The sequence below is a fragment of the Stegodyphus dumicola genome, chromosome X1 (assembly GCF_044657685.1).
Source record: "Stegodyphus dumicola isolate Sdum_Otavi_A_Nest chromosome X1, ASM4465768v1".
Classification (NCBI taxonomy): Eukaryota; Metazoa; Arthropoda; class Arachnida; order Araneae; family Eresidae; genus Stegodyphus; species Stegodyphus dumicola.
In genome coordinates, this window is record NC_140780.1 from 111191167 (window position 1) to 111205403 (window position 14237).

At 33.4% G+C, this 14237-nt stretch overlaps 1 protein-coding gene across 3 annotated transcripts in view; it reads left to right on the forward strand.

Moving 5' to 3' along the window:
- Nucleotides 1-527: 527 nt before the first annotated feature.
- LOC118188797 (chitin synthase chs-2-like) overlaps nucleotides 528-14237 on the forward strand; it is a 103156-nt gene continuing 89446 nt past the window's right edge. For all 3 annotated transcript variants that reach the window (XM_035359306.2, XM_035359308.2, XM_085808138.1), the window contains exon 1: nucleotides 528-777. The gene's annotated coding sequence lies outside the window, so the exon portion shown is untranslated. The remainder of the gene's footprint in view (nucleotides 778-14237) is intronic.

Consider the following 14237-nt stretch of genomic DNA (forward strand, 5'->3'; position numbering starts at 1 on the left):
ATGTAAAGAAATAGACTAGACAGACAGCTGCATATAGTGTAGCGTTTAGAATATATGTGCGAATTATTGGCACAGCTCCAGTTATTTGCATATGCGCATACTTCTTTTCTAATTTATTAACCTTCAAAAGATAATTGATTCCCAATTAGTATATGCATAGAATTTAAAAAATAGGAATTTCATCCGGAGCACTGGTAGTTCGAAGATGTAGCAAAATATCATTTTCATTAAAAAAATACCTTGAAATTATCTTTGATTAAATTTATGTGTAGAGAAAGTAAGCTGTCTGCCTACATTTTTATACAGTAGTAATTAGGCAAATTTTGCTAACCTTAACTAAATGACGATTAATGATTCTTTTTGGCGCAAAAAATGAAAGAAGCGCTCTTAAGTTTTCATTTTGTGACGTGTAACCACTGTGACGTCAGGCTTGAACGCTCATCCAAGATACCGCTCCGCCCAAGGGCTGTCAAGGTAAGAAACTGGGCCGCCAACTCTTCGGGTTACTGGCGGCCGAAGGGTAACTGTCAATTCTAGGATACGAGCGGCGGTCTTAGCACATCCTCGTTGTCTTTCCGTCATCTATGGGCTATTTCTGTTTTCGTCCAGAAACCTGTCACTCGATTGTGATATGTAAACGGATGATCTTACGTACGTTGATGTCGAATGTTCTAAAAGAAATGATTCTTTCTTGCCGAGAACAAAATTTTTTTCAGAATTTTGAACAATTTAATGGATATTTTTACAGGATATATTTGTAAATGAAGTAGCTCTCAGGTAAGGATATTTTATTAACGTTTTTTTTTATTGTGACATGTTTTCTCTATGCTTTATTTCAGAAGTGTTGTTTAGGCATTTTTCAACAGTTTGAGACCTTGCCACAAATTGGAATCTGATTTTTATAATTTTTTAATGATTATTTGCAAGCAAACTTTTCAGCTTAAGAATAACAAGAAAATAGCTGCTAAAAATATGTAATATAAGAAGCATCTCCTTCCTATGCGTATAAGATATATTCTACTTAATTATAGGAAAGAATCTCTTCATTATGTAAATATGTTATTATGTTTCTCAGCTAATCTTATCAAAATTTCTCTAAATTTGAAATGTATACAACTAAACATTTCATTTCTGTAAAAAAGTTTTTCTCTCATACCCTTATTTGATGTTTATCCTTTAAATTGCATTCAGTACAATTTCTATCTTTTATGCAAATTACCTTAAACAGGCTGCAAAAATTCAAATATCTGTGTTTATCTTACTTGTCTGAAATGAATTCGACTCTGCGTCAAGAAAATTTAAAAGCAGTGGTTTAGCATTATTATTTCTGAACTTTGAGTCCTTTTTTAATTCGGAAAAAAATTCAGCTCATTCGATGAATAAAAACTTGGACAGCCTCCAACAATAAAACTTTTCTTTAAAAACAAAGTATAGTTGAATGCAGCAGCATACTAGTAATTCTTATTTCACTTTGAAAGAGAATAGTTCCATTTTATGCAAACGAAGATCAAAATCTCTGTATTCAGTTAAAAATTACTCTGAACTTTTGTCATTTTTTTTTTATTAAATTCCTCTAAGAGAGAACTGCTATCTCTTAAAGATTTCTAAATTACACTATCACCTTATTTTTCATGATGTGAAAGACGTAAGCCTCTACTCAAATATATTTGTTAAGAGTGGTAAAACTACGAACTGGTAAGTTTGATTAATATTGCGTTAGGAACTGTGCAATGAAAACGTTGACTTGTAAATAATTTGGATCATTGTTGCCTCTTCAACCCGCAAGAAGAGGAAGTTAGTTCTTTCAACTGCTTTATTTTTTGTAACTTCACGCTGAAACGGAAATAAATATTTTAGTTATTTTTATATTTTTGAAATTACATTATCGTTCTGGAATCGAAAGGAAAGATAGGCCAATAATTCGTTCTTCAGTCTAAATAGGTTAGATTAAAAATTTAAATTAAATAGGAACTGATTTTAGTCTTATAACATAATTTATATATATATATGTAAGTGTGGGGTGAAACCAGATTTTTTAGGCTTTAAATTAAGACGTTGACCTGTAAATAATACGAACTGTTATTTTTCCGGTCAAAATAATGTATATATGTAATAACAAAAACAAAAGCAAAGAAGGATTATTTAAGACAAGAGTCAGCATTATTTAGCTAATCTTTTCAATCTTTCATTTTTCGATACTTGTTCTGTCATACTGCTATAATTTTTATTTGCATTTATATTTTTGCATCTCAGTTTAATTTGCTTTTTCACAGACATTAAGTGATTGTAAGGCAATTTCTTCCATCTGTCACCTTTTCTTTTACAATATTTCAAAATTCTTTTTATTTTATTTTTGGTTTTTATAATATAAATTTTTAATTGAATTAGTTCACTTTCTTCATTTTCCTATTACGACTTTGTCGACCGTGATTTACGTAGTATTCAACTCGTAATTCTTATTAATTTAGAAGTCAAACAACAAAAATCAGCGTTATATTTGCAAATTTTGACAGGACTAATTTCGATGGTTTTACCGAACCATCATCCTCAACTGCCAAAGTGTGTGTGCGAGGTATATATAGTACTGTGAGAATTTGCAAATATAACGCTGATTTTTGTTGTTTGACTTCAAAATTAATATCTGTTCGGAGTGTTATTTTAACCTAAATTGTAATTCTTATTCTGTATTGGCATTATATATGTGTGTATAAAGTAAAAATCAATTAAAAACTGTAAAAGGCCAAAACATTCAATTACTGTCATTGGTATGCATAATACATATATATTATTCTGTTTGATACAAACATTATTTTTGTAGGATCAGGACATTTTGCACTATTGCTGTAAATTTAATCTTCAATATTATTTTCTTTTTCGCGTTCTACCTTTTTTCTTTTTGGAGCTTTGCAGTTAGATAAAAGAACAGTATTTAAATTTTAAATACATTAGCTCAAAACAGACCTCTTAAAATTCAGAAGATAGTTTTTTATTAATACAAAGCTTTGTAACATTCTATTTTAAGCATATTCATCTTAAAATTGTTAAAAATATTTTTGACCACTATTTTTATAAGATTTCCTTCAGCTATGAAATACATGAAAAAATTCTGTATAATGATCTGTTTCTCAATGTCGGAAAACAATTAGCAAAGAATTTTTGAAAAAAAAATGCAATTGCGATTATTTGAAAAACAAATTTCAATAGACATGTCCTGCAGGTTTATTTAGGGATAGTATCAAAGCTTCGTTTAGAGGATTCCAGAAACTGAAAGATTCGCGTGGTGGGTTTCAGGTGTAAGGTATTTTATGTTAATTAACCAGTTATTATGATTTAAGCCTTCACTATAACTTCTTTCTTTAGCCCTCGCCAGAATGCAAATTAATTGTTTTGGACAAATTAGTTTTACGCATTTAAGCTGAGGATTCTGAATGTTTAAATTAAAGCTTCTGGCCGTAGCGTCTTGCTCTACTTGCCATATCCAGTTATGCCTAAATCATATTACGGCTGTGGCATCTTGCTAGCCGTCGTTTAAAATATGCGTCTTTAAACTAGCTGAGGCAGTTTAAGTAGATTATTCTGTATTATAGTCATAGACTACGTTACCTACATTTGTATTTAACGTTACCTCATTTAATTTAAATATCCGCATGTAACGGAAGATCATCTATCGCATAAGCTGTGCCTTTGTGTTCATTTAAGACTTAAATAAAAAATGTTATTTTAACCCTTTTTTTTTTTTTAAATTTTTTTTAAGACTTTCTGATTTATTTCAGACTGAGTGATATATCGCTATCAGCCTATTAGGGTCTGCAGGACTTTGACACAAGCTTCTTAGATACAATAATATAATACTACACAGTGTACTTCTCGTTGATAATATTATTTATTTATTTATCCTTCTGGCAATTTCCATGATTTTGCGCATCTTTTCTTGTGTATAATTATTATATCAGCAGGCTTCCTTTTAATAGCGAAAGAAAGATTTCTTCAAATGATTACTATGTCCAGTTTGCGATAAAATTATACCCACAATAAATAGATTCTGTTACAAACCAATGATGGTTAAATTCTTTCATTTATCTTCATTATTACTATATAAATGCTTACTCAATACAATGCAAGTTAATCTTTGAAAAAGTCCTTTTATCTTGACCTCTAAACAATGCCATGCATTAAGCATTATTTTATAACACTATCACATTTATATTAGAAAACTCCATAATTTCCCTGAGAACAGATCTTAAAATGCGAGTTACTTCTTATTATATATATATATATATATATATAAAGTTGTTTTGACGTGAAAAATAGGCAATGCTCTACCCGAGACCCGAACTCAGGAACTTTCAAATACTAGCCGGACTTGCTTTCCGATTACATCACGAAGGCACGTAGTAAGAAGGGAGAAAATACTCCACATTCTCCTAACTTAAAGTGCAACTGGACAGGAAGGAATCCAATCGTCAAATCCTCGTGGTGAGGAATTACCGTCCACCACCTTTTATTTATTTATTTATTTATGTATTTGTTTTAATTCCGGAGTCACTGCAGAGGCTTATTATTTTTGGAGTCAGGAAACAGGAAAACGGGAGCAGTGTCCTCGCCGGGTCTCGAACTTCCGACTGCTAGCTAGACCTGCTTTCTTTTTACACAGCGAAGGCACGTGGTAAGGAGGGAGAAAATACTTTACAGAAGTTATAACAAAAATATTTGTCCACAATATTTTAAAGTCAATAATATGAAGTTACCATTGTTTAATTTTAAAATTTTAATAGTTAAAATCTTTTTAGTTACTGTGCAAATTAAAAGAGATATTACCGTATATTTTGCGCATGTGATCATCAAAATCTGATTAAAAGTACGAGATTTGAGAACTTTTATACAGACATTAAGGTTTTGTTGTTCATCTCTTTTATAGACCAATATGCATTCTGAAATAGAATTATCAAAAATCGTAAAATGCATGAAAATGTCTTATGTATTTTAAATAAAAAATTACATTTAAGAAAAGCCTCCCAGTTAACTTTAGGTACATTGCTATGCAATACGTCATAAGAACGTAATAAAGCTCTGGCAAAATAAAAGTTAAAAAAAAAAAAAAAGGAATAAGCTAACAAATAGGATAGAGATATAAAAGCGCTTTACAAGTGTAATCGAATTCCATCAATTAGGAGTAACAAATAGATACTTATATGGAGTTAATTATACATTCTGCAAATCGAATTTTTTTAACATTTTGATTGAATCAAAAATCAAAATGGAAATAATGATGAACACTCTTGTTTTTAGATGAAAAATCACGTATCACTTGGGGAGATACGTGATTTTTCAACTAGAACACGTATCACTAAAAAACGTATCACTTGGAGAGATAACGTAGTATCACGATTTGGTAACACTAAAGGAAACGTGTTGTAAAGATTACTTCAGCCTGCTGGTTTACGACTTGAAGCTGTTTGTCATCATCAGTCGACTTTTGAGAAAATGTTTTTTAACGAACCTGTTTGTTTCGGGCTGACAATGCCTCTTGTCTATTAACTAGTGGTTAACCTTCATTATAATATGCACGATACTGAATGGCATCCAAACATCAAATCTTAGCCTAGAGAGAAACTCTGAAATATTTGACTAATATGAGACAATGAGACTAAAATGAAGCTCTTTGCTTAAATGGATATTAAGTACTGGTTGCTGTATTTAGTATTACCGAAAGTTAAAATGACTTTCAGCGGTAAAGCGGATTCTTACGTGAATTCTAACGGTCTGATAATTTCTGTCCTGAAAATCTTATAGTCTAGTAATTTTGATTTAAAAAATTAACATTCTAATATTTCTGCCTTAAAATGTCAATCGTGTAACATTTCTGCTTTAAAATGTCAATGATCTAGTATCTCTGCCTCCGAAAATTAATGACGAAATATTTTTGGCACGAGTACATTTTCTATAAAATGAAATTAAAATTTTATTATTAAATTTCTTTGTTTTCATGCAACTATACACTTCGTTAACTTGAAACTGTTATTTTACATAAATAAATTGATTTGATAAAAATAACGCGCATTTCAAACTCTGTTTTAGCTTTGTACAGAATCTAACTACTTTAGTGCAAAATCTGACTTTGTAGCCAATATCTCTCTTATCACCCCGTATTAATCTTCCAGTGTTTTAACACCGAACTCAGAAAAAAGATCTAAAATAAAACCTTTTTATTATAACTTCAACTTAACAGCCTAGACAGCTCGTGTTACAGAACAAGTCACATCTTCTTACGGGATTAACAGAGCATAAAAGTTAAGCTAAACTTAAGCAACTAAAGTATAAATTGATACAGGGAATTTCTATTATAAGTTTTGGCTCAGGCCTTCTAATTAACATAGCAAACATGGCTAGCAAAGGGCTAAAGCCATTTCAGGTAAAACTAGAAAATGGGAGATGATAGTTCGGCTACGGCCAAGAGTCGCTACCCAAAAGCTCTGTCCTTGCTTCACAAACTTTGTTCTTATACACATTAAATCTAATTTATATTCTGATGGGAGCCGAAGAAAACTCGCTATAGCGTTTCATAAGTCTGTATAACACTAATTATATAAAATGCTGCAGCGTTAATTATATAAGTAGTGTTCTACAGTATGTGGCGGGAGTTGTGTAACATTTAGTTTTTCATGTCATGCGCATGTATGCCTAATATACTCTTTTTAAATAAAAATCAATTCAACATTCAAATCAAAATTCATAAAATAATTTTAGTGTAGGATACAATTATCATTTTGTAAGGATTATGTTAATTTTATTAACAGTTAAATTTTAAGTTCCTTTCCTGTCAGATTCTTAACTTCAACTTACTACTTCCGGCCAGAACGTAGTTTTAGAATCATTCTGAATACTTAATGAGGAGGATCGGTATTTAAACCGCGAAGTCTACTTGCAGAGTTAGAGAGAATCAGAGTTTCTGATTTGCGCGCGTTTGCCTTTTGGGTACTCTCTCTCTCAAAGCTGTTATTACGCTCGGCCGTACTCAGGCCCTTGATAAGCTTCGTAGTCAAATAGAGTTAAGGGACCAACTCGATTAGAATCTTGATAGCTTCCGCTATATTTCTTCAGTTAATCTTAGTTTTAGTTTAATTTTAGTCTCTTAAGTTCAAGCCCAAGTGTCGGCTTTGATTGTACACTCCAAGACGGAGTTTTGTTAAATCTTATTGGAATAATAAAGGGTTAGTTGCCCTTCCATCTTGTTGTTTCTTGTTACACGAACTTAAGCGATTATTCGCTAACTAGTTCTTAAGCTTCGTCACTTTCTACAGTAACTGAGAAATACACTAATGAGAATCTTACAAATAATAAATATAAGTTTTATTCTCACAAATAATAAATATAAGTTACAAATAATAAATATAAGTATTTTCATTAGTAAGAAAAGTTAAAAATAACTAACTGTTAGAATTTAACTTTTCTTACTAATGATAACAGAAATGAGAAGAAGCATTTGTTTTTAATTTGATTAGTAGCTAGTTCTTTTTCAGAGTTGGATGAAAATTATAGATTTCAATTCTAAGATGTCTGTAAGCAAAATACGCAGCTAATAAATACGGAGCGGATAACTAGGAAGTATTTTCGTAGATGAATATTGAGAGCTGTGTGGAACAAGGAAAAAAAAAAAAAAAAAAAAAAAAAAACCCGATATCTGTTTCGTAGTTGTAAAATGATTCTTTCTTCAATAGGGGTTTACGCATTAAAATGTTGTTTAATTTAAGATACAAGTATAGCAATTAGGAAATACATGAATCACTCATTGATTAACTTAAAAGCAAGCTGATAGACAGATTCAGTGCCTATTTCTCCTCTTACTGATTAACTTAAAAGCGAGCTGTTAGATTCAGTAACTTAAAAGCTCACTTATTGATTAATGCTTATTACTCCCCTTATTGATTAACATAAAAGCGAGCTGTTCGACTGATTCAGTGCTTATTACTCCCTTACCTTTCAATTTATTGACAGACGACACAAATGGACATTACAGAGAACTTTTCGTTTGGAAGTATAAGAGAGTAAGAAAAGTTAATGAAGAAAACCACTTTAGAAAACGTTTCGTTTGGAATTATAAGAAAGTAAGAAAAGTTAATGAAGAAAACCATTTTAGATGATTCTGAAGTGTAGAGTGCTAAGGACACACATGTTAAGTCTTATGTTTAAATTAATTTCAGAACTTTTATTCGATACTTGTGTAAGCCACAGAGATTCAATGTTATTTCAGTTTGTACCTTCAAGATGAAGTCTTTTTTACAAAGATATTTATAACTCGTTTTACAAATTCATATTGTTATCACTACTCTGTTATTTAAATTTCGATTTCTTCTAAATGTTATTTAAATGGGAGTATAAACTAGTTCCAAACTCCTAAGAGACGTTAAGCGAATTATCGATGTGTCTGAAAAGATCTACAAAGTCTTGAAAATGTTTAAAACAAACTTTTTTTTTTTTTTTTATTAAATCAGGATTTGAGCATAAACGGCACTTCTCGGGCTTGACAAGATCAACTACCATCTGTGGCGATGAAACTAAACAGTCAACGGTGTAATAATTTAAATTACGACAGCTATAGCTATAACGCAAATCCGAATAATCCTATAACCATCTTACCAGAGCAGGCGAAACTTAGTAACGTGTCCCTGGAAGAGACAGAAACACATTCTGTCTTCCAATCCAAAACTCTATACTTAAATACTCTCTAATTGATTTACAGTTGTGGTGAGAAACGGAAAAGAGAAGTGATACTAAAAACTGAGTAAGTAACTTGTTGATGCAAAATAACAGTAAGTGTGCAAACGAAGAAATAATTTCAAACGCGAGTTCTGTCCAAAACAGCAACATCTATTTAATGATAAATTTGGCATTTTAAGAGCAGGATAAACAAATCAGCAATTATAATGTACAATTTTCTTCTTCTTTTTTTTTTTTTTTTTTCTCAAAAATGCTCTAATTCAGGAATAGTTTGTGCTATAAGATATTTTACCCTGGGAAATAACTATATCTTGAATCTTTCTTCTGGAAGTTCGAAACTTACTCCTTTTAAAAATCCTGAATCTGCCACTTCCAAAAAACGAAATTAAGTTAATCACGAAATAAAGTACTCTTTGAGAAAAATTTATTCCATAAGATTTTGAATAAAATAAGGGAGTTAAGAAATTCAAATGAAAGTTTCTTCAAACTTAGGTTTCTCTAGTTAAGTATTTTCTTCTTAAGTTTTGTGCTGACTTTATACTGCATTATTTATTGTTTAAATACCATTTCAAATAAAAAATATAGAAGTAATTTTACTTTAGTATCAGTGCAGTTACAAATGGAAAAAGAAATGAAAAACTGCTTTAAAATATTTGGTTTGAATCCCAAATCAAGACTTTATGATATTTTTCCAGCTCTGAAGCATATTGAAGAATCGTCATTAGTTTTAAATGGCATTCTTTCATGAAACTTATTTACTCTGGTACGTATAGAAATCTGTAATATCTGACTAGTTTCGTAGTGAACGTAAATTAATACCCTGAAGTTGTCTGATGCAAGAGATTCTGTGAAAGAAAGGCACAAAGACAAAATATTGAGATCAACCTCCTAAAATTTTTTTATAATCTGTAAATAAATTTATTTGCCACATTTCATAAAACGATTTAAGTGTCTTTGCTGTAATGCAACAAATAAGACGACTTTATTGAATATATTTATCGAATAATTTGCCATGTTAAGACGGACATCAAAAAGAAGTAACTTCTGGGAATAATGCAGTGCCTAATACTATTTCATTAGGACTAACTAATAAATGTGGTTATTCCTTAGTTGCATGAAATAATATTAGTACTTACACGAATAAAGAGAAGTGTGAAATAAAATAGTAAACACTGACATAAAACTCAAACAGTAACTAAACATTCTGTGATAGATATTCGCATTTATTGCATTTTGGAAGAAATCTGCAGGGTCAAATTTTGCTAGGGCTGTCATTATATCTGACCATTCAGTACTTAAAAAAATTGTTCATATGTTCAGCTACGCTTTTTCTTTCTTTTACATCTCTTTGTTGTCCACTCCCACAGCAGTAATTTCCTGCAGAGTGCACTTTTCTTTTTAAAATCTTCGAAGATATGTGGGTAGAACTGATTTGGAGTCATTATTCTCCCTTTTCCACGTGGCGTAACGCGAATTGTAAAGGAGAATTTTCTTAGTATTTTTTACGTCCTTATTTTTTCTTAAATAGGAACCATGATATGAAATCGTCAGTACTATGAAAATATTTCCCAGCCGGCAGATATTTCCCAGCCGGCACGAAACTTGGTGAGGTGGTGCTCTTCCTCAAAGCGAAAAAAGACCCTAATGTACCAACGTCTTACCGGCCTATTTGCCTTCTTCCTGCCTTGGGTAAAGTACTAGAAAGAGTCGTCCTTCAAAGACTTAAACACTATATCCTGTCTGGACAAAGCATAAATGACAAACAATACGGCTTCATTCCTGGCAGATCGGTGGATCACGCGCTGCAGCACCTACGAAAATTAATAGCAAATAACAGAATAAATAACCAACATAGTCTCATTATCTCTGTGGATATACAGGGCGCTTTCGACTCGTTGTGGTGGCCCGATGTACTGAAGAGATTACAGGACATGGGTAGCCCTAAGATTCTCTTTGACCTTATTTACAGCTACCTAAGTGATCGCCGCTTACAAGCCACTACGGACGCAGGAGTACACTCACGTTCCATCAATAGAGGCTGTCCTCAAGGATCCTGTCTGGGTCCACTGCTCTGGAATCTTGTAGCGGACACAGCGCTGACCCTCTTTAACACAGATCCTCACACGGAAATACTGGCTTATGCCGATGACTTTTTGCTGGTAACCAAAGGGCACAGCCGCAACGCATATGAGACTAGGGCACAACAAGCAATGGACAAGATGGCCAAATGGGCCAATGACCATAAGTTAACTATTGCCAACTCAAAAACCCAAGGTATGCTTATCTGTCCAGGTAAGCGCCATCGAAGAACCCCGTGCATCAACCTTCATGGGAAAAATATTAAAATAGTCAGAAACTTGAGGTACCTTGGAGTTATAATTGACGACACATTGACTTGGATGCCACATTTAAAGGAGGTCAAGGCACGACTTCACAGGATATTTCATTCCATGCTCAGAACAGCAGCCCAACATGGGGAGTTTCTTCGAGGATGCTTAAGACGTGGTACTCTGTAGTTGCTGAACGTATTGCACTACATGGAGCCTCCATGTGGGGCATAACGATCACTACTAAAATGGAGAATCTGCTACGCTCAGCACAAAGACCATTCCTCCTGAGCATTACCCGAGGATATAAAACCTCGCCCACTAATGCTCTAAACGTGATTTCAGGACTACCGCCTCTGCATCTCTTAGCTCAGCTCGAAAGTGCAATAGTGCGAGTGCTCCGACTCAAAGAGACAATAAGTTTATGGGATAGGACTTATGTTTATACTGACTATGAGCAAAGCATTCCCGAGCCACCTTGCCACCCGGCCGAATTCAATATCTCGATTAACTGCAGGTCACCAACGTGGTTCAAGGCCACTGCAATCTACACCGATGGTTCCAAAGGAGAATGTGGCACCGGTAGCGGATACTGTGTTCTACTTGGGAACCAGATCTTAAAGACCTGGGAAAGAAAGCTTAAGCACCACAACTCAGTTTTTCAGGCTGAACTGATTGCATTAAAAGCTGCACTTGTCTACGCACTGGAAAATATCTATTCCAGTATATATTCAGACTCAGCCTCTAGCCTCCAGGCAATCCAAGGCAAATGTAGTAAAAATCCACTCGTCAGGGCCATACAAAAACTCTTACTAAGAACACCTAAATACTATAGGCCTGAACTCCAGTGGGTACCTGCCCACACTGGAATACTGGGTAATGAAATTGCAGATGCAATAGCCAAAAGAGCAGCAACTGACCCCCACGTTCGCACACTTAACGTGCCTCTCCCGGGTTCGTTCTTAAAACCTGAGCTCGAGAGAGAATTACTCAAACGTTGGCAACATCTGTGGGAGACAGAAACCACCGGCAGAAGAGTTTACAGATTTTTTCCAAAAGTCTGCCGGCTTCTAAAATCTGGCTCGTCTCACTTCACTCAGTATCTAACAGGACATGGTCCCTTCATGACTTACCTGCATCGCTTCAGACGACGCGAAAACGAGCATTGCTCATGCGGGATGGTAGGAGATCCGGACCACTATCTGTTCGCTTGCAGAGAGACCGCTAAATATCATCTTAGGCAACCAGTAGCAAACCACATCCATGCATGGGCCGAAGCTACTTCCAAAAATCGCAATGCATTGAAACGCATATGCGATTGCATAAACATTGCACGCATAATCTCAGACAGGCTGGAGTAATTCTCAGCCACCATCCTCGTCACCAGCACAGCCCCTGTATGCTCTGTACCTGTAGCGAACTAATTTTATCTTAAGTTAGCTTATTCGGCTTTTCTTATTCCCTGTATATATTTATCTTCTTGAACTGTAAACCTTGAATTATGAACCTTGAACTATGTATTTTGCCTTATTTTATGTATTGTTTCCACTGTTTTCCTTTTTTTTATTTTATGCATTGTTTTACTTTCTAGTATTTTACTTCTTATTACTTTTAGTATTTGTAACCACCTATCCATTACTCTGTAAATATGTAACTGGAATTGTTCTTCACGCCCGCAATGCACCCTTCTTGCATCATGCGCTATCGTCTTCGTCCAGCATTTGTTTGCACTGCCCCCAGCAGTCGTCTTGAGCACAATATGTATTTATAAGTGTGTCTTTTGTTCAAGTTATTTCCGTCAGCGGGGCTACCTGGCCGATATGCTAACTACCCAGTGGACCGGCTGCCTCGCTGTCGGTGGAAAGAAAGAAAGTACTATGAAAATCTGAGATTTCGAGCGTTTCTTTCAGCAGCTGACATATAATTTATATTGTGCTGAATACTCTTTCATCCTGTATCCGCGCTTCTCTAATACTTTCATTTATGACTTTTTCAAATGCAAATCTTCCTCATTCTTACCACATTCTATTTCTGTGAGCTCTTCAAAGACTTCACGTCGGCAGTGAAGAAATACTACAAAAGATTGCAAAGTGTCTATAATTCATAAATTTTGTGTTTTTTTATTAAAAAATGAAAGAAGAAGGAGCTTTTAAAAAGTAAATTATAAAGAGGAAAATTACTGAATAACATTGATTTGTAAGTGAATAGCAAAAATTGGTACTTACGTATTATCGCAACCAGGTTGGCGCGATTTGTAAGTTTGAGTAAAAAAGTATGAATAGAAAGAAAATGTACATTTATTAATTACAGATAATTTTTAATACAGTTTTTTATATTATTTTGTTTTAAAATATAAAATAGCAATTAAACCCTTCCGGTTTCGAATTTGAATAAGTTGCAGAATTATTTTTTCGGCGGAAATCTTTTGACTATTGCTTTTAGCACTGATTGAAAACCGTATTCGCCGTAACCATGTACACGTCGACTTATTTTTACTTAAAAAAACATCCCAGAATTGCACAAAAATGGCATTGAGCACACTCTTGACTTTATCCATGTACACTGCTATTTTCTCATAAATTATAAAAATTTGCACGAAAATGCAGGAAAATTTTGTGAATCTTCACATGCTCTTTTTACAAAACTACGTATAACACGTAGGGTTGCCTTAAGTAGGGTCGCCAAATTTGGCAATTTATGCGAATTTTGGCCTGGTTGCGTTAATACGTAAGTACCCAAAAATTATTGCCCTTATAAACACGTGATAAAAAGTAATGCATAGTATTGATATCTTAATAAAGTAATATTATTGTATATGTGCGCACAAAATTCCAGTTACTTAAATATTCTCAAGAAGTAAAATTTTCAAATGCCACTGACACTCCTAATTACACTTTATGCTACTCTTAGATTTAGAAACAAGGTTCCATGTGACGAAAATTTAGCATATATTAACATAAAAAATTCCGACAGTACTTACAGATTTAATTTAAAATTTTCGTATTTGGTCTTAACTAGGAGTTTATTTTACTTTTTTTTTGACATATCCTTTTCCTACATTGTTGCTGTAGTTATGAATTTTGAGTTACAGTTGCATTATTTATTATTGTTTGTGGAGCAACATCAAGAACTCTTCCACTTAATAGATCATAAAATAATAATAATAATAATAATGCATACGAAGGTGAAGGT